Raw genomic sequence first — 17,453 nt, forward strand, 5'->3', positions numbered from 1 at the left:
AAACGGACATAACTTTCGATCTGCTGAGAATTACGGGAGCTTAAGCCTACTCACGCGAAGCTCTTCTCGATACCTACAGCGCGTATCTCGGTCTAAGAGATGGAGAAGCTCAAATTCAAACCCGGAGATGGTCTTTGGGGGCATTTTTTCCGTAGGGCGCACTGGGACCCACCGAAGTGGCCCGCATCACCCAGATCGCACGTTGACATCGTGTGATTCAGTCTATTGCATCTTTTCTATCCGCGGATTGGACTGAAAGAGTCGGAAATAGAACGGATAGGAATCGGAAGAACAAGATGTGCGAGTAAGAAAAAAACTAATAAAAAAAAGGATGCAACACGAGGACTTCCAAGTGGGTCACCCATCCTAGTACTGCTCTTGCCCAAGCACGCATAACTTCGGAGTTCTGATGGGATCCGGTGCATTAGTGCTGGTATGATCGCACCCAACCGTGAATGAATTTTTTATTTTTTTGTCTCTCGAATTGCGAATCGGAGGAACAGGAGCTGTAGTTTCAAACGGACATAACTTTCGATCGGCTGAGAGTTACTGGAGCTTCAGCCTGCTCACGCGAAGCTCCACTCGATACCTATAGTTCGTATCTCGGTTAAAGAGACGGAGACGCTCAAATTCCAAAACGGAGATGTTCTTTCGGGGCATTTTTCCCGTATGTCGCGCTGGGACCCACCGAAGCGGCCCGCGTCACCCAGATCGCACGTTCACATCGTATGATTCAGTCTATTGCATCTTTTCTACCCGCGGATTGGACTAAAAGAGTCGGAAATAGGACGGCGAGGAATCGAAAGAACAAGAAGTACGAGTAAGAAAAAAAGAAATTAATGAAAAATGGGGTGCAACATGAGGACTTCAAAGGGGGTCACCCATCCTAGTACTGCTCTCGCCCAGGCACGCTTAACTCCGGAGTTCTGATGGGATCCGGTGCATTAGTGCTGGTATGACTGCACCCAACAGTGAATGAATTATTTATTATTTTGTCTCTCGAATTGCGGAACGGAGGAACAGGAGCTGCAGTTTCAAACAGACATAACTTTCAATCGGCTAAGAGTTACGGGAGCTTCAGCCTGCTCACGCGAAGCTCCTCTCGATACCTACAGCAAGTATCTCGGTCTAAGAGACGGAGACGCTCAAATTACAACCCGGAGATGGTCTTTCGTGGAGTTTTTCCCGTAGAGCGCGCTGGGACCCGCCGAAGCATCCCGTGTCACCCAGATCGCACGTTCATGTCGTGTGATTAAGTCTATTGCATCTTTTCTATCCGCGGATTGGACTGAAAAAGTCGGAAATAGGACGGCGATGAATCGGAAAAACAAGAAGTACGAGTAAGAAAAAAAGAAATTAATGAAAAAGGGGAGCAACACGAGGACTTCCCAGAATGTCACCCATCATAGTACTGCTCTCATCCAAGCACGCTTAACTTTGTAGTTCTGATGGGAAATGGTGTATTAGTGCTGGTATGATCGCACCCAACAGTGAATGAATTCTTTATTGTTTTGTCTCTTGAATTGCGGATCGGAGGAACAAGAGCTGCAGTTTCAAACGGACATAACTTTCGATCCGCTAAGAGTTACAGGAGCTTCAGCCTGCTCATGCGAAGCTCTTCTCGATCCCTACAGCGCGCATCTCGGTCTAAGAGACGGAGAAGCTCAAATTCAAACCCGAAGATGGACTTTGGGGGAATTTTACCCGTAGGGTGCGCTGGGACCCACCGAAGTGGCCCGCCTCACCCAGATCGCACGTTCACGTCGTGTGATTAAGACTATTGCATTTTTTCTATCCGCGGATTGGACTGAAAGTGTCGGAAATAGGACCGAGAGAAATCTGAAGAACATGATGTACGAGTAAGAAAAAAAAGAAACTAATAAAAAAAGGGTGCAACACGAGGACTTCCTAGGGGGTCACCCATCCTAGTACTGCTTTTGCCCAAGCATGCATAACTTCGAAGTTTTGATGGGATCCGGTGCATTAGTGCTGCTATGATCGCACCCAACAGTGAATGAATTCTTTATTTTTTTTGTCTCTCAAATTGCGGATCGGAGGAACAGGAGCTGCAGTTTCAAACGGACATAACTTTCGATCGGCTGAGAGTTACTGGAGCTTCAGCCTGCTCACGCGAAGCTCCTCTCGATAACTATAGTGCATATCTCGGTTAAAGAGACGGAGACGCTCAAATTCCAAAACGGAGATGGTCTTTCAGGGCATTTTTCCCGTATGTCACGCTGGGACCCACCGAAGCGGCCCGCGTCACCTAGATCGCACGTTCACATCGTATGATTCAGTCTATTGCATCTTTTCTATCCCGTGAATTGGACTGAAAGAGTCGGAAATAGGACGGCGAGGAATCGAAAAAACAATAAGTACGAGTAAGAAAAAAAGAAATTAATGAAAAAAGGGGTGCAACACGAGGACTTCCCAAGGGGTCACCCATTCTAGTACTGCTCTCGCCCAAGCACGCTTAAATTCGGAGTTCTGATGGGATCCGGTGCATTAGTGCTGGTATGATCGCACCCAACAGTGAATGAATTTTTTATTTTTTTGTCTCTCGAATTGCGGATCGGAGGAACTGGAGCTGCAGTTTCAAACGGACATAACTTTCGATCGGCTAAGAGTTACAGGTGCTCCAGCCTGCTCACGCGAAGCTCCTCTCAATAACTAAAGCAAGTATCTCGGTTTAAGAGATGGAGACACTCAAATTACAACCTGGAGATGGTCTTTCGGGGAATTTTTCCCGTAGGGCGCGCTGGGACCCACCGAAGCAGCCCGCGTCTCCTAGATAGCACGTTCACGTCGTGTGATTAAGTCTATTGCTTTTTATCTATCCGCGGAATCGACTGAAAGAGACGGAAATAGGACGGCGAGGAATCGGAAAAACAAGAAGTATGAGTAAGAAAAAAAGAAATTAATGAAAAAGAGGTGCAACACGAGGACTTCCTAGGAGTTCACCCATCCTAGTACTGCTCTCGCCCTAGCACGCTTAACTTCGGAGTTCTGATGGGATCCGGTGCATTGGTACTGGTATGATCGCACCCAACAATGAATGAATTCTTTATTGTTTTGTCTCTCGAATTGCGAATCGGAGGAACAGGGGCTGCAGTTTCAAACGACATAACATTCGATCTGTTGAGAGTTACGGGAGCTTCATCTTGCCCAAGCACGCATAACTTCGGAATTCTGATGGGATCCAGTGTATTAGTGCTGGTATGATCGCACCCAACAATGAATGAATTCTTTATTTTTTTGTCTCTCGAATTGCAGATCGGAGGAACAGGAGCTGCAGTTTCAAACAGACATAACTTTCGATCGGCTGAGAGTTACTGGAGATTCAGCCCGCTCACGCGAAGCTCCACTCGATACCTATAGTGCGTATCTCGGTTAAAGAGACGGAGACGTTCAAATTCCAAAACGGAGATGGTCTTTCGGGGCATTTTTCCCGTATGTCGCGCTGGGACCCACCAAAGCAACCCGCGTCACCCAGATCGCGCATTCACATCGTATGATTCAGTCTATTGCATCTTTTCTATCCGCGGATTGGACTGAAAGATTCGGAAATAGGACGGCGAGGAATCGAAAGAACTAGAAGTACAAGTAAGAAAAAAAGAAATTAATGAAAAAAGGGGTGCAACACGAGGACTTCCTAGGGAATTCTTTATTGTTTTGTCTCTCGAATTGCGGATCGGAGGAACAAGAGCTGCAGTTTCAAACAGACATAACTTTCGATCGGCTAAGAGTTACGGGAGCTTCAGCCTGCTCACGCGAAACTCCTCTCGAAACCTACAGCAAGTATCTCGGTCTAAGAGACGGAGATGCTCAAATTACAACCTGGAGATGGTCTTTCGAGGCGTTTTTCCCGTAGGGCGCGCTGGGACCCACTGAAGCGGCCCGCGTCACCTAGATTGCACGTTCACGTCATGTGATTAAGTCTAATTGCATCTTTTCTATCCGCGGATTAGACTGAAAGAGTCAGAAATAGGACGACGAGGAATCGGAAAACAAGAAGTACGAGTAAGAAAAAAAGAAATTAATGAAAGAGGGGTGCAACACGAGGACTTTCCGGGGAGTCACCCATCCTAGTACTTCTCTCGCCCAAGCACGCTTAACTTCGGAGTTCTGATGGGATCCGGAGCATTAGTGCTGGTATGATCGCACCCAATAGTGAATGAATTCTTTATTGTTTTGTCTCTCGAATTGCGGATCGGAGCAACAGGAGCTGCAGTTTCAAATTACCGAAACTTTCGATCTGCTGAGAGTTACGGGAGCTTCAGCCTACTCACGCGAAGCTCTTCTCGATACCTACAGCGCGTATCTCGGTCTAAGAGACGGAAAAGCTCAAATTCAAACCCGGAGATGGTCTTTGGGGGCATTTTTCCCGTAGGGCACGTTAGGACCCACCAAAGTGGCCCGCGTCACCCAGATCGCACGTTCACATCGTGTGATTCAGTCTATTGCATCTTTTATATCCGCGGATTGGACTGAAAGAGTCGGAAATAGGACGGAGAGGAATCGGAAGAACAAGATGTACGAGTAAGAAAAAAAGAAACTAATAAAAAAAGGGGTGCAACACGAGGACTTCCCAGGGGGTCACCCCAATCCTAGTACTGCTCTTGCCCAAGCACGCATAACTTCGGAGTTTTGATGGGATCCGGTGCATTAGTGCTGGTATGATCTCACCCAACAGTGAATGAATTCTTTGTTATTTTGTCTCTCGAATTGCGGATCGGAGGAACAGGAGCTGCAGTTTTAAACGGACATAACTTTCGGTCGGCTGAGAGTTACAGGAGCTTCAGCCTGCTCACGCGAGCTCCACTCGATACCTATAGTGCGTATCTCGGTTAAAGAGATGAAGACGCTCAAATTCCAAAATGGAGATGGTCTTTCAGGGCATTTTTCCTGTATGTCACTCTGAGACCCACCGAAGCGGCCCGCGTCACCCAAGATCGCACGTTCACATCGTATGATTCAGTCTATTGCATCTTTTCTATCCGCGGATTGGACTGAAAGAGCGGGAAATAGGACAGCGAGGAATCAAAAGAACAAGAAGTACGAGTAAGAAAAAAAGAAATTAATGAAAAATGGGGTGCAACACTAGAACTTCCCAGGGGATCACCCATCCTAATACTGCTCTCGCCCAGGCACGCTAAACTTTGAAGTTCTGATTGGATCCGGTGCATTAGTGCTGGTATGATCGCACCCAACAGTGAATGAATTCTTTATTGTTTTGTCTCTCGAATTGCGGATTGGAACAGCAGGAGCTGCAGTTTCAAACGGACATAACTTTCGATCGGCTAATAGATACGGGAGCTTCAGCCTGCTCACGCAAAGCTCCTCTCGATACCTACAACAAGTATCTCAGTCTAAGAGTTGGAGACGCTCAAATTACAACCCGGAGATGGTCTTTTGTGGCATTTTTTCCGTAGGGCATGCTGGGACCCACCAAAGCGGCCCGTGTTACCTAGATCGCACGTTCACGTTGTGTGATTAAGTCTATTGCATCTTTTCTATCCGCGGATTGGAACTAAAGAGTCGGAAGTAGGACGGCGAGGAATCGAAAGAACAAGAAGTACGAGTAAGAAAAAAAGAAATTAATGAAAAAAAGGTGCAACACGAGGACTTCCCAGGGGGTCACCCATTCTAGTACTGCTCTTGCCCAAGCACGCTTAACTTCGGAGTTCTGATGGGATCCGGTGCATTAGTGCTGGTATGATCTTACCCAACAGTGAATGAATTCTTTATTGTTTTGTCTCTCGAATTGCGGATCGAAGGAACAGGAGCTGCAGTTTCAAACGGACATAACTTTCGATCTGCTGAGAGTTACGGGAGCTTCAGCCTGCTCACGCCAAGCTCTTCTCGATACCTAGAGCGCGTATCTCGGTCTAAGAGACGGACAAGCTCAAATTCAAACCCGGAGATGTTCTTTGGGGGCATTTTTCCCGTGGGCGCACTGGGATCCTTCGAAGTGGCCCGCGTCACCCAGATCGCACGTTCACGTCGTGTGTTTCATTCTATTGCAACTTTTCTATCCACGGATTGGACTGAAAGAGTCGGAAATAGGACGGAGAGGAATCAGAAGAAAAATATGTACGAGTAAGAAAAAAAGAAACTAATATAAAAAAGGGTGCAAGACGAGGATTTCCAAGGGGGTCACCTATCCTAGTACTTCTCTTGCCCAAGCACGCATAACTTCGGAGTTCTGATGGGATCCGGTGCATTAGTGATTTTATGATCGCACGCAACAGTGAATGAATTCTTTATTTTTTTGTCTCTCGAATTGCGGATCGGAGGAACAGGAGCTGCAGTTTCAAACGAACATAACTTTTGATCGGCTGAGAGTTACTGGAGCTTCAGCCTGCTCAAGTGAAGCTCCACTCGATACCTATAGTGCGTATCTCGGTTAAAGATATGGAGATGCTCAAATTCCAAAATGGAGATGGTCTTTTGGGGCATTTTTCCCGTATGTCACGCTAGGACCCACCGAAGCGGCCCACATCACCCAGATCGCATGTTCACATCGTATGATTCAGTCTATTGCATATTTTCTATCCGCGGATTGGACTAAAAGAGTCAGAAATAGGATGGGGCGGAATCGAAAGAACAAAAAGTACGAGTAAGAAAAAAAGAAATTAATGAAAAAAGGGGTGCAACACGAGGACTTCCCAGGGGGTCACCCATTATAGTACTGCTTTCGCCCAAGCACGCTTAACTTCGGAGTTCTGATGGGATCCGTTGCATTAGTGCTGGTATGATTGCACCCAACAGTGAATGAATTCTTTATTATTTTGTCTCTCGAATTGCGGATCGGAAGAACAGGAGCTGCAGTTTCAAACAGACATAACTTTCGATCAGCTATGAGTTACAGGTGCTTCAGCCTGCTCACGCGAAGCTCCTCTCGATACCTACAGCAAGTATCTCGGTCTAAAAGACGGAGACGCTCAAATTACAACCCAGAGATGGTCTTTCGGGGCATTTTTCCCGTTGGGCGCACTGGGACCCACTGAAGAGGCCCGCGTCACCTAGATCGCACGTTCACGTCGTGTGATTAAGTCTATTGCATCTTTTCTATCTGCGGATTGGACTGAAAGAGTCGGAAATAGGACAGCGAGGAATCAGAAAAACAAGAAGTACGAGTAAAAAAAAAAAAAAATTAATGAAAAAGGGGTGCAACACGAGGACTTCCCAGGAGGTCACCTATCCTAGTACTGCTCTCGCCCAAGCACGCTTAACTTCGGAGTTCTGGTGGGATACGGTGCATTAGTACTGGTATGATTGCACCCAGCAGTGAATGAATTCTTTATTGTTTTGTCTCTCGAATTGCGGATCGGAGGAACATGAGCTGCAGTTTCAAATGGACATAACTTTCGATCTTCTGAGAGTTATGGGAGCTTCAGCTTGCAAGCGCGAAGCTCTTCTCGATACCTACAATGCGTATCTCGGTCTAAGAGATGGAGAAGATCAAATTCAAACCCGGAGATTGTCTTTGGGGGCATTTTTTCCATAGGGCGTGCTGGGACCAACCGAATTGGCCCACGTCACCCATATCGCACGTTCACGTCCTGTGATTAAGTCTATTGCATCTTTTCTATCCGCGGATTGGATTGAAAGAGTCGAAAATAAGACGGAGAGGAATCGGAAGAACAAGATGTACGAGTAAGAAAAAAAGAAACTAATAAAAAAAGGGGTGCAACATGAGGACTTCCCAGGGGTCACCCATCCTAGTACTGCTCTTTCCCAAGCACGCATAACTTCGGAGTTCTGATGGGATCCGGTGAATTATTGCTGGTATGATCGCACCCAACAATGAATGAATTCTTTATTTTTTGTCTCTCGAATTGCGGATCAGAGGAACAGGAGCTGCAGTTTCAAACGGACATAACTTTCAATCGCCTGAGAGTTACTGGAGCTTCAGCTTGCTCACGCAAAGCTCCACTCGATACCTATAGTGCGTATCTCGGTTAAAGAGACGGAGACGCTCAAATTCCAAAAAGGAGATGGTCTTTCGGGGAAGTTTTCACGTATGTCGTGTTGGGACTCACCAAAGAGGCCCGCATCACCCAGATCGCACGTTCACATCGTATGATTCAGTCTATTGCATATTTTCTATCCCCGGATTGGACTGAAAGAGTCGGAAATAGGACGGCGAGGAATCGAAAGAACTAGAAGTACGAGTAATAAAAAAAGAAATTAATGAAAAAAGGGGTGCAACACGAGGACTTCCCAGGGGGTCACCCATCCTAGTACTACTCTCGCCCAAGCACACTTAATTTCGGAGTTTTGATGGGATCCGGTGCATTAGTGCTGGTATGATCGCACCAAACAGTGAATGAATTCTTTATTCTTTTTCTCTCGAATTGCGGATCGGAGGAATAGGAACTGCAGTTTCAAATGGACATAACTTTCGATCGGCTAAGAGTTACGGGAGCTTCAGCCTGCTCACGCGAAGCTCCTCTCGATACCTACAGCAAGTATTTCGGTCTAAGAGACGGAGACGCTCAAATTACAACCCGAAGATGGTCTTTCGGGGAGTTTTTTCCCGAAGGGCGCAGGGACCTACCGAAGCGGCCCGCGTCACCCAGATCGCATGATAACGTCGTGTGATTTAAGTCTATTGCATATTTTCTATCCGCGGATTGGACTGAAAGAGTCGGAAATAGGATGGAGAGGAATCAGAAAAACAAGAAGTACGAGCAAGAAAAAAAGAAATTAATGAAAAAGGGGTGCAATACAAGGACATCCCAGGGGGTCACCCATTCTAGTACTGCTCTCGCCCAAGCACGCTTAACTTCGGAGTTCCGATGGGATTCGAAGCATTAGTGCTTGTATGATCGCACCCAACAATGAATGAATTCTTTATTGTTTTGTCTCTCGAATTGCGGATCGTAGGAACAGGAGCTGCAGTTTCAAACGAAAATAACTTTCGATCTGCAGATAGTTACGGGAGCTTCAGCCTACTCACGCGAAGCTCTTCTCGATACCTACAGTGCGTATCTCGGTCTAAGAGACGGAGAAGCTCAATTTCAAACCCGGAGATGGTCTTTGGGGGCATTTTCCCGTAGGGCGCGCTGAGATCCACCGATGTGGCCCGCGTCACCCAGATCGCACGTTCACGTCGTGTGATTAAGTCTATTGCATCTTTTCTATCCTCGGATTGGACTGAAAGAGTCGTAAATAGGACGGAGAGGAATCGGAAGAACAAGATGTACGAGTAAGAAAAAAAGAAACTAATAAAAAAGGAGAGCAACGCGAGGACTTCCCAGGGGGTCACCCATCCTAGTATTGCTCTTGCCCAAGAACGCATAACTTCAGAGTTCTGATGGGATCCAGTGAATTAGTGCTGGTATGATCGCACCCAACAATGATTGAATTCTTTATTTTTTGTCTCTTGAATTGCGGATCGGAGGAACAGGAGCTGCAGTTTCAAACGGACATAACTTTCAATCGCCTGAGAGTTACTGGAGCTTCAGCTTGCTCACGCAAAGCTCCACTCGATACCTATAGTGCGTATCTTGGTTAAAGAGACGGAGACGCTCAAATTCCAAAAAGGAGATGGTCTTTCGGGGAAGTTTTCACGTATGTCGTGTTGGGACTCACCAAAGAGGCCCGCATCACCCAGATCGCACATTCACATCGTATGATTCAGTCTATTGCATATTTTCTATCCCCGGATTGGACTGAAAGAGTCGGAAATAGGACGGAGAGGAATCGAAAGAACTAGAAGTACGAGTAATAAAAAAAGAAATTAATGAAAAAAGGGGTGCAACACGAGGACTTCCCAGGGGGTCACCCATCCTAGTACTACTCTCGCCCAAGCACACTTAATTTCGGAGTTTTGATGGGATCCGGTGCATTAGTGCTGGTATGATCGCACCAAACAGTGAATGAATTCTTTATTCTTTTTCTCTCGAATTGCGGATCGAAGGAATAGGAACTGCAGTTTCAAATGGACATAACTTTCGATCGGCTAAGAGTTACAGGAGCTTCAGCCTGCTCACGCGAAGCTCCTCTCGATACCTACAGCAAGTATTTCGGTCTAAGAGACGGAGACGCTCAAATTACAACCCAAAGATGGTCTTTCGGGGAGTTTTTCCCGAAGGGCGCAGGCACCTACCGAAGCGGCCCGCGTCACCCAGATCGCACGATAACGTCGTGTGATTTAAGTCTATTGCATATTTTCTATCCGCGGATTGGACTGAAAGAGTCGGAAATAGGATGGAGAGGAATCAGAAAAACAAGAAGTACGAGTAAGAAAAAAAGAAATTAATGAAAAAGGGGTGCAACACAAGGACATCCCAGGGGGTCACCCATTCTAGTACTGCTCTCGCCCAAGCACGCTTAACTTCGGAGTTCTGATGGGATTCGAAGCATTAGTGCTTGTATGATCGCACCCAACAATGAATGAATTCTTTATTGTTTTGTCTCTCGAATTGCGGATCGGAGGAACAGGAGCTGCAGTTTCAAACGAAAATAACTTTCGATCTGCTGATAGTTACGGGAGCTTCAGCCTACTCACGCGAAGCTCTTCTCGATACCTACAGTGCGTATCTCGGTCTAAGAGACGGAGAAGCTCAATTTCAAACCCGGAGATGGTCTTTGGGGGCATTTTCCCGTAGGGCGCGCTGAGATCCACCGATGTGGCCCGCGTCACCCTGATCGCACGTTCACGTCGTGTGATTAAGTCTATTGCATCTTTTGTATCCTCGGATTGGACTGAAAGAGTCGTAAATAGGACGGAGAGGAATCGGAAGAACAAGATGTACGAGTAAGAAAAAAAGAAACTAATAAAAAAAGGAGAGCAACACGAGGACTTTCCAGGGGGTCACCCATCCTAGTACTGCTCTTGCCCAAGCACGCATAACTTCAGAGTTCTGATGGGATCCAGTGAATTAGTGCTGGTATGATCGCACCCAACAATGATTGAATTCTTTATTTTTTGTCTCTCGAATTGCGGATCGGAGGAACAGGAGCTGCAGTTTCAAACGGACATCACTTTCAATCGCCTGAGAGTTACTGGAGCTTCAGCTTGCTCACGCAAAGCTCCACTCGATACCTATAGTGCGTATCTTGGTTAAAGAGACGGAGAAGCTCTAATTCCAAAAAGGAGATGGTCTTTCGGGGAAGTTTTCACGTATGTCGTGTTGGGACTCACCAAAGAGTCCCGCATCACCCAGATCGCACGTTCATATCGTATGATTCAGTCTATTGCATATTTTCTATCCCCGGATTGGACTGAAAGAGTCGGAAATAGGACGGCGAGGAATCGAAAGAACTAGAAGTACGAGTAATAAAAAAAGAAATTAATGAAAAAAGGGGTGCAACACGAGGACTTCCCAGGGGGTCACCCATCCTAGTACTACTCTAGCCCAAGCACACTTAATTTCGGAGTTTTGATGGGATCCGGTGCATTAGTGCTGGTATGATCGCACCAAACAGTGAATGAATTCTTTATTCTTTTTCTCTCGAATTGCGGATCGGTGGAATAGGAACTGCAGTTTCAAATGGACATAACTTTCGATCGGCTAAGAGTTACGGGAGCTTCAGCCTGCTCATGCGAAGCTCCTCTCGATACCTACAGCAAGTATTTCGGTCTAAGAGACGGAGACGCTCAAATTACAACCCGAAGATGGTCTTTCGGGGAGTTTTTCCCGAAGGGCGCAGGGACCTACCGAAGCGGCCCGCGTCACCCAGATCGCACAATCACGTCGTGTGATTTAAGTCTATTGCATATTTTCTATCCGCGGATTGGACTGAAAGAGTCGGAAATAGGATGGAGAGGAATCAGAAAAAACAAGAAGTACGAGTAAGAAAAAAAAAATTAATGAAAAAGGGGTGCAACACAAGGACATCCCAGGGGGTCACCCATTCTAGTACTGCTCTTGCCCAAGCACGCTTAACTTTGGAGTTCTGATGGGATTCGAAGCATTAGTGCTTGTATGATCGCACTCAACAACGAATGAATTCTTTATTGTTTTGTCTCTCGAATTGCGGATCGGAGGAATAGGAGCTGCAGTTTCAAACGAAAATAACTTTCGATCTACTGATAGTTACGGGAGCTTCAGCCTACTCACGCGAAGCTCTTCTCGATACCTACAGTGCGTATCTCGGTCTAAGAGACGGAGAAGCTCAATTTCAAACCCGGAGATGGTCTTTGGGGGCATTTTCCCGTAGGGCGCGCTGAGATCCACCGATGTGGCCCGCGTCACCCAGATCGCACGTTCACGTCGTGTGATTAAGTCTATTGCATCTTTTCTATCCTCGGATTGGACTGAAAGAGTCGTAAATAGGATGGAGAGGAATCGGAAGAACAAGATGTACGAGTAAGAAAAAAAGAAACTAATAAAAAAAGGAGAGCAACACGAGGACTTCCCAGGGGGTCACCCATCCTAGTACTGCTCTTGCCCAAGCACGAATAACTTCAGAGTTCTGATGGGATCCAGTGAATTATTGCTGGTATGATCGCACCCAACAATGATTGAATTCTTTATTTTTTGTCTCTCGAATTGCGGATCGGAGGAACAGGAGCTGCAGTTTCAAACGGACATAACTTTTGATCTCCTGAGAGTTACTGAAGCTTCAGCCTGCTCGCGCGAAGCTCCACTCGATACCTATAGTGTGTATCTCGGTTAAAGAGACGGAGATGGTCAAATTCCAAAATGGAGATGGTCTTTCGGGGCATTTTCCCGTATGTCGCGCTGGGATCCAATGAAGCGGCCCGCGTCACCCAGATCGCACGTTCACATTGTATGATTCAGTCCATTGCATATTTTCTATCCGCAGATTGGACTGAAAGAGTCGGAAATAGGACGGCGAGGAATCGAAAGAACTAGAAGTATGAGTAAGAAAAAAAAAATTAATGAAAAAAGGGGTGCAACACGAGGACTTCCCAGGGGGTCTTCCATCCTAGTACTGCTCCCGTCCAAGCACGCTTCACTTCGGAATTTTGATGATATCCGGTGCATTAGTGCTGGTATGATCGCACCCAACAGTGAATGAATTCTTTATTCTTTTTCTCTCGAATTGCGGATCGGAGGAACAGGAGCTGCAGTTTCAAACGAACATAACTTTCAATCGGCTAAGAGTTACGGGAGCTTCAGCCTGCTCACGCGAAGCTCCTATCGATACCTACAACAAGTATCTCGGTCTAAGAGACGGAGGCGCTCAAATTACAACCCGGATATGGTCTTTCGGGGAGTTTTTCCCGAAGGGCGCTTGGACCCACCAAAGCGGCCCGCGTTACCCAGATCGCACATTCACGTCGTGTGATTTAAGTCTATTGCATATTATCTATCCGCGAATTGGACTGAAAGAGTCGGAAATAGGACGGAGAGGAATCGGAAGAACAATATGTACGAGTAAGAAAAAAAGAAACTTATTAAAAAAGGGGTGCAACACGAGGACTTCCCAGGGGGTCACCCATCCTAGTACTGCTCTTGCCCAAGCACACATAACTTCGGAGTTATGATGGGATCCGGTGCATTAGTGCTGGTATGATCGCACCCAATAGTGAATGAATTCTTTATTTTTTTGTCTCTCGAATTGCGGATCGAAGGAACAGGAGCTGCAGTTTCAAACGAACATAACTTTCGATCTGCTGAGAGTTACGGGATCTTCAGCATACTCACACGAAGCTCTTCTCAATACCTACAGCGCGTATCTCGGTCTAAGAGACAGAGAAGCTCAAATTCAAACCCGGAGATTGTCTTTGGTGGAATTTTTCCCGTACGGCACGTTGGGACCCACCGAAGTGGCCGTGTCACCCAGATCGCACGTTCACGTCGTGTGATTTAGTCTATTGCATCTTTTCTATCCGCGGATTGGACTGCAAGAGTCGGAAATAGGACAGCGAGGAATCGAAAGAACAAGAAGTACGAGTAAGAAAAAACGAAATTAATGAAAAATGGGGTGCAACACGAGGACTTTCCAGGGGGGTCAACCATCCTAGTACTGCTCTCGCCCAGACACGCTTAACTTCGGAGTTCTGATGGGATCCGAAGCATTAGTGCTGGTATGATCGCACCCAACAGTGAATGAATTCTTTATTGTTTTGTCTCTCGAATTGCGGATCGGAGGAACAGGAGCTGCAGTTTCAAACGAACATAACTTTCGATCGGCTAAGAGTTACGGGAGCTTGAGCCTGCTCACGCGAAGCTCCCCTCGATACTTACAGCAAGTATCTCGGTCTAAGAGACGGAGACGCTCAAATTACAACCCGGAGATGGTCTTTCGTTGCATTTTTCCCATAGAGCGCTGGGACCCACCGAAGCGGCCCGCATTACCCAGATCGCACGTTCACGTCGTGTGATTAAGTCTATTGCATCTTTTCTATCCGCGGATTGGACTGAAAGAGTCGGAAATAGGACGGCGAGGAATCGGAAAAACAAGAAGTATGTGTAAGAAAAAAAGAAATTAATGAAAAAGGGGTGCAACACGAGGACTTCCCAGGGGGTCACCCATTTCTGATGAGATCCGGTGCATTAGTGCTGGTATGATCGCACCCGACAGTGAATGAATTCTTTATTGTTTTGTCTCTCGAATTGCGGATCGGAGGAACAAGAGCTGTAGTTTCAAACGGACATAAATTTCGATCTGCTGAGAGTTACGGGAGCTTCAGCTTGCTCACGCGAAGCTCTTCTCGATACCTACAGCGCGTATCTAGGTCTAAGAGACGGACAAGCTCAAATTCAAACCCGGAGATGTTCTTTGGGGGCATTTTTCCCGTGGGCGCACTGGGATCCTTCGAAGTGGCCCGCGTCACCCAGATCGCACGTTCACGTCGTGTGTTTCAGTCTATTGCATCTTTTCTATCCACGGATTGGACTGAAAGAGTCGGAAATAGGACGGAGAGGAATCAGAAGAAAAATATGTACGAGTAAGAAAAAAAGAAACTAATATAAAAAAGGGTGCAAGACGAGGATTTCCAAGGGGGTCACCTATCCTAGTACTTCTCTTCCCCAAGCACGCATAACTTCAGAGTTCTGATGGGATCCGGTGCATTAGTGATTTTATGATCGCACGCAACAGTGAATGAATTCTTTATTTTTTTGTCTCTCGAATTGCGGATCGGAGGAACAGGAGCTGCAGTTTCAAACGAACATAACTTTTGATCGGCTGAGAGTTACTGGAGCTTCAGCCTGCTCAAGTGAAGCTCCACTCGATACCTATAGTGCGTATCTCGGTTAAAGAGATGGAGATGCTCAAATTCCAAAATGGAGATGGTCTTTCGGGGCATTTTTCCCGTATGTCACGCTAGGACCCACCGAAGCGGCCCACATCACCTAGATCGCATGTTCACATCGTATGATTCAGTCTATTGCATCTTTTCTATCCGCGGATTGGACTAAAAGAGTCAGAAATAGGACGGGGCGGAATCGAAAGAACAAAAAGTACGAGTAAGAAAAAAAGAAATTAATGAAAAAAGGGGTGCAACACGAGGACTTCCCAGGGGGTCACCCATTATAGTACTGCTTTCGCCCAAGCACGCTTAACTTCGGAGTTCTGATGGGATCCGTTGCATTAGTGCTGGTATGATTGCACCCAACAGTGAATGAATTCTTTATTATTTTGTCTCTCGAATTGCGGATCGGAAGAACAGGAGCTGCAGTTTCAAACGGACATAACTTTCGATCAGCTATGAGTTACAGGTGCTTCAGCCTGCTCACGCGAAGCTCCTCTCGATACCTACAGCAAGTATCTCGGTCTAAGAGACGGAGACGCTCAAATTACAACCCAGAGATGGTCTTTCGGGGCATTTTTCCCGTTGGGCGCACTGGGACCCACTGAAGTGGCCCGCGTCACCTAGATCGCACGTTCACGTCGTGTGATTAAGTCTATTGCATCTTTTCTATCTGCGGATTGGACTGAAAGAGTCGGAAATAGGACAGCGAGGAATCAGAAAAACAAGAAGTACGAGTAAAAAAAAAAATAAATTAATGAAAAAGGGGTGCAACACGAGGACTTCCCAGGAGGTCACCTATCCTAGTACTGCTCTCGCCCAAGCACGCTTAACTTCGGAGTTCTGGTGGGATACGGTGCATTAGTACTGGTATGATTGCACCCAGCAGTGAATGAATTCTTTATTGTTTTGTCTCTCGAATTGCGGATCGGAGGAACATGAGCTGCAGTTTCAAATGGACATAACTTTCGATCTTCTGAGAGTTATGGGAGCTTCAGCTTGCAAGCGCGAAGCTCTTCTCGATACCTACAATGCGTATCTCGGTCTAAGAGATGGAGAAGATCAAATTCAAACCCGGAGATTGTCTTTGGGGGCATTTTTTCCATAGGGCGTGCTGGGACCAACCGAATTGGCCCACGTCACCCATATCGCACGTTCACGTCCTGTGATTAAGTCTATTGCATCTTTTCTATCCGCGGATTGGATTGAAAGAGTCGGAAATAAGACGGAGAGGAATCGGAAGAACAAGATGTACGAGTAAGAAAAAAAGAAACTAATAAAAAAAGGGGTGCAACATGAGGACTTCCCAGGGGTCACCCATCCTAGTACTGCTCTTTCCCAAGCACGCATAACTTCGGAGTTCTGATGGGATCCGGTGAATTATTGCTGGTATGATCGCACCCAACAATGAATGAATTCTTTATTTTTTGTCTCTCGAATTGCGGATCAGAGGAACAGGAGCTGCAGTTTCAAACGGACATAACTTTCAATCGCCTGAGAGTTACTGGAGCTTCAGCTTGCTCACGCAAAGCTCCACTCGATACCTATAGTGCGTATCTCGGTTAAAGAGACGGAGACGCTCAAATTCCAAAAAGGAGATGGTCTTTCGGGGAAGTTTTCACGTATGTCGTGTTGGGACTCACCAAAGAGGCCCGCATCACCCAGATCGCACGTTCACATCGTATGATTCAGTCTATTGCATATTTTCTATCCCCGGATTGGACTGAAAGAGTCGGAAATAGGACGGCGAGGAATCGAAAGAACTAGAAGTACGAGTAATAAAAAAAGAAATTAATGAAAAAAGGGGTGCAACACGAGGACTTCCCAGGGGGTCACCCATCCTAGTACTACTCTCGCCCAAGCACACTTAATTTCGGAGTTTTGATGGGATCCGGTGCATTAGTGCTGGTATGATCGCACCAAACAATGAATGAATTCTTTATTCTTTTTCTCTCGAATTGCGGATCGGAGGAATAGGAATTGCAGTTTCAAATGGACATAACTTTCGATCGGCTAAGAGTTACGGGAGCTTCAGCCTGCTCACGCGAAGCTCCTCTCGATACCTACAGCAAGTATTTCGGTCTAAGAGACGGAGACGCTCAAATTACAACCCGAAGATGGTCTTTCGGGGAGTTTTTCCCGAAGGGCGCAGGGACCTACCGAAGCGGCCCGCGTCACCCAGATCGCATGATAACGTCGTGTGATTTAAGTCTATTGCATATTTTCTATCCACGGATTGGACTGAAAGAGTCGGAAATAGGATGGAGAGGAATCA

The 17,453-nt window shown here is 46.5% G+C and overlaps 24 non-coding genes and 7 pseudogenes across 24 annotated transcripts; all 31 read right to left on the reverse strand.

Annotated features, from left to right (window-relative positions):
* Positions 1–328: 328 nt before the first annotated feature.
* LOC140868298 (5S ribosomal RNA) lies at positions 329–447 on the reverse strand. Its single transcript, XR_012145722.1, has one exon. It is a non-coding gene; the product is annotated as a 5S ribosomal RNA (ribosomal RNA).
* A 401-nt stretch (positions 448–848) lies between these two features.
* On the reverse strand, positions 849–967 carry LOC140868313 (5S ribosomal RNA). Its single transcript, XR_012145737.1, has one exon. It is a non-coding gene; the product is annotated as a 5S ribosomal RNA (ribosomal RNA).
* A 400-nt stretch (positions 968–1,367) lies between these two features.
* LOC140869556 (5S ribosomal RNA) lies at positions 1,368–1,486 on the reverse strand (annotated as a pseudogene).
* Positions 1,487–1,887: 401 nt separating this feature from the next.
* Positions 1,888–2,006, reverse strand: LOC140869649 (5S ribosomal RNA; annotated as a pseudogene).
* Positions 2,007–2,409: 403 nt separating this feature from the next.
* On the reverse strand, positions 2,410–2,528 carry LOC140869307 (5S ribosomal RNA). The gene has a single exon (XR_012146686.1). It is a non-coding gene; the product is annotated as a 5S ribosomal RNA (ribosomal RNA).
* Positions 2,529–2,928: 400 nt separating this feature from the next.
* LOC140868034 (5S ribosomal RNA) lies at positions 2,929–3,047 on the reverse strand. Its single transcript, XR_012145471.1, has one exon. It is a non-coding gene; the product is annotated as a 5S ribosomal RNA (ribosomal RNA).
* Positions 3,048–4,047: 1,000 nt separating this feature from the next.
* On the reverse strand, positions 4,048–4,166 carry LOC140870316 (5S ribosomal RNA). Its single transcript, XR_012147282.1, has one exon. It is a non-coding gene; the product is annotated as a 5S ribosomal RNA (ribosomal RNA).
* Positions 4,167–4,567: 401 nt separating this feature from the next.
* LOC140869507 (5S ribosomal RNA) lies at positions 4,568–4,688 on the reverse strand (annotated as a pseudogene).
* Positions 4,689–5,089: 401 nt separating this feature from the next.
* Positions 5,090–5,208, reverse strand: LOC140869361 (5S ribosomal RNA). The gene has a single exon (XR_012146742.1). It is a non-coding gene; the product is annotated as a 5S ribosomal RNA (ribosomal RNA).
* A 400-nt stretch (positions 5,209–5,608) lies between these two features.
* LOC140868625 (5S ribosomal RNA) lies at positions 5,609–5,727 on the reverse strand. Its single transcript, XR_012146032.1, has one exon. It is a non-coding gene; the product is annotated as a 5S ribosomal RNA (ribosomal RNA).
* Positions 5,728–6,127: 400 nt separating this feature from the next.
* Positions 6,128–6,246, reverse strand: LOC140869770 (5S ribosomal RNA; annotated as a pseudogene).
* A 401-nt stretch (positions 6,247–6,647) lies between these two features.
* On the reverse strand, positions 6,648–6,766 carry LOC140870426 (5S ribosomal RNA). The gene has a single exon (XR_012147388.1). It is a non-coding gene; the product is annotated as a 5S ribosomal RNA (ribosomal RNA).
* A 401-nt stretch (positions 6,767–7,167) lies between these two features.
* LOC140868306 (5S ribosomal RNA) lies at positions 7,168–7,286 on the reverse strand. The gene has a single exon (XR_012145730.1). It is a non-coding gene; the product is annotated as a 5S ribosomal RNA (ribosomal RNA).
* Positions 7,287–7,687: 401 nt separating this feature from the next.
* Positions 7,688–7,805, reverse strand: LOC140869317 (5S ribosomal RNA). The gene has a single exon (XR_012146696.1). It is a non-coding gene; the product is annotated as a 5S ribosomal RNA (ribosomal RNA).
* Positions 7,806–8,205: 400 nt separating this feature from the next.
* On the reverse strand, positions 8,206–8,324 carry LOC140870496 (5S ribosomal RNA). Its single transcript, XR_012147455.1, has one exon. It is a non-coding gene; the product is annotated as a 5S ribosomal RNA (ribosomal RNA).
* A 399-nt stretch (positions 8,325–8,723) lies between these two features.
* LOC140869363 (5S ribosomal RNA) lies at positions 8,724–8,842 on the reverse strand. Its single transcript, XR_012146744.1, has one exon. It is a non-coding gene; the product is annotated as a 5S ribosomal RNA (ribosomal RNA).
* A 399-nt stretch (positions 8,843–9,241) lies between these two features.
* Positions 9,242–9,360, reverse strand: LOC140869545 (5S ribosomal RNA; annotated as a pseudogene).
* A 400-nt stretch (positions 9,361–9,760) lies between these two features.
* Positions 9,761–9,879, reverse strand: LOC140870497 (5S ribosomal RNA). The gene has a single exon (XR_012147456.1). It is a non-coding gene; the product is annotated as a 5S ribosomal RNA (ribosomal RNA).
* A 398-nt stretch (positions 9,880–10,277) lies between these two features.
* On the reverse strand, positions 10,278–10,396 carry LOC140869222 (5S ribosomal RNA). The gene has a single exon (XR_012146607.1). It is a non-coding gene; the product is annotated as a 5S ribosomal RNA (ribosomal RNA).
* Positions 10,397–10,796: 400 nt separating this feature from the next.
* LOC140869112 (5S ribosomal RNA) lies at positions 10,797–10,915 on the reverse strand. Its single transcript, XR_012146502.1, has one exon. It is a non-coding gene; the product is annotated as a 5S ribosomal RNA (ribosomal RNA).
* A 400-nt stretch (positions 10,916–11,315) lies between these two features.
* On the reverse strand, positions 11,316–11,434 carry LOC140868327 (5S ribosomal RNA). The gene has a single exon (XR_012145750.1). It is a non-coding gene; the product is annotated as a 5S ribosomal RNA (ribosomal RNA).
* Positions 11,435–11,832: 398 nt separating this feature from the next.
* On the reverse strand, positions 11,833–11,951 carry LOC140869536 (5S ribosomal RNA; annotated as a pseudogene).
* Positions 11,952–12,351: 400 nt separating this feature from the next.
* Positions 12,352–12,470, reverse strand: LOC140869370 (5S ribosomal RNA). The gene has a single exon (XR_012146751.1). It is a non-coding gene; the product is annotated as a 5S ribosomal RNA (ribosomal RNA).
* A 398-nt stretch (positions 12,471–12,868) lies between these two features.
* Positions 12,869–12,987, reverse strand: LOC140868962 (5S ribosomal RNA). The gene has a single exon (XR_012146358.1). It is a non-coding gene; the product is annotated as a 5S ribosomal RNA (ribosomal RNA).
* Positions 12,988–13,386: 399 nt separating this feature from the next.
* LOC140868508 (5S ribosomal RNA) lies at positions 13,387–13,505 on the reverse strand. The gene has a single exon (XR_012145922.1). It is a non-coding gene; the product is annotated as a 5S ribosomal RNA (ribosomal RNA).
* Positions 13,506–13,905: 400 nt separating this feature from the next.
* On the reverse strand, positions 13,906–14,025 carry LOC140868754 (5S ribosomal RNA). The gene has a single exon (XR_012146155.1). It is a non-coding gene; the product is annotated as a 5S ribosomal RNA (ribosomal RNA).
* Positions 14,026–14,903: 878 nt separating this feature from the next.
* LOC140869807 (5S ribosomal RNA) lies at positions 14,904–15,022 on the reverse strand (annotated as a pseudogene).
* Positions 15,023–15,423: 401 nt separating this feature from the next.
* On the reverse strand, positions 15,424–15,542 carry LOC140870427 (5S ribosomal RNA). The gene has a single exon (XR_012147389.1). It is a non-coding gene; the product is annotated as a 5S ribosomal RNA (ribosomal RNA).
* Positions 15,543–15,943: 401 nt separating this feature from the next.
* On the reverse strand, positions 15,944–16,062 carry LOC140868308 (5S ribosomal RNA). Its single transcript, XR_012145732.1, has one exon. It is a non-coding gene; the product is annotated as a 5S ribosomal RNA (ribosomal RNA).
* Positions 16,063–16,463: 401 nt separating this feature from the next.
* On the reverse strand, positions 16,464–16,581 carry LOC140869319 (5S ribosomal RNA). The gene has a single exon (XR_012146698.1). It is a non-coding gene; the product is annotated as a 5S ribosomal RNA (ribosomal RNA).
* Positions 16,582–16,981: 400 nt separating this feature from the next.
* LOC140870498 (5S ribosomal RNA) lies at positions 16,982–17,100 on the reverse strand. Its single transcript, XR_012147457.1, has one exon. It is a non-coding gene; the product is annotated as a 5S ribosomal RNA (ribosomal RNA).
* Between the last annotated feature and the right edge of the window lie 353 nt (positions 17,101–17,453).

Source organism: Henckelia pumila, chromosome 4 (assembly GCF_033568475.1).
Source record: "Henckelia pumila isolate YLH828 chromosome 4, ASM3356847v2, whole genome shotgun sequence".
Taxonomy (NCBI): domain Eukaryota; kingdom Viridiplantae; phylum Streptophyta; class Magnoliopsida; order Lamiales; family Gesneriaceae; genus Henckelia; species Henckelia pumila.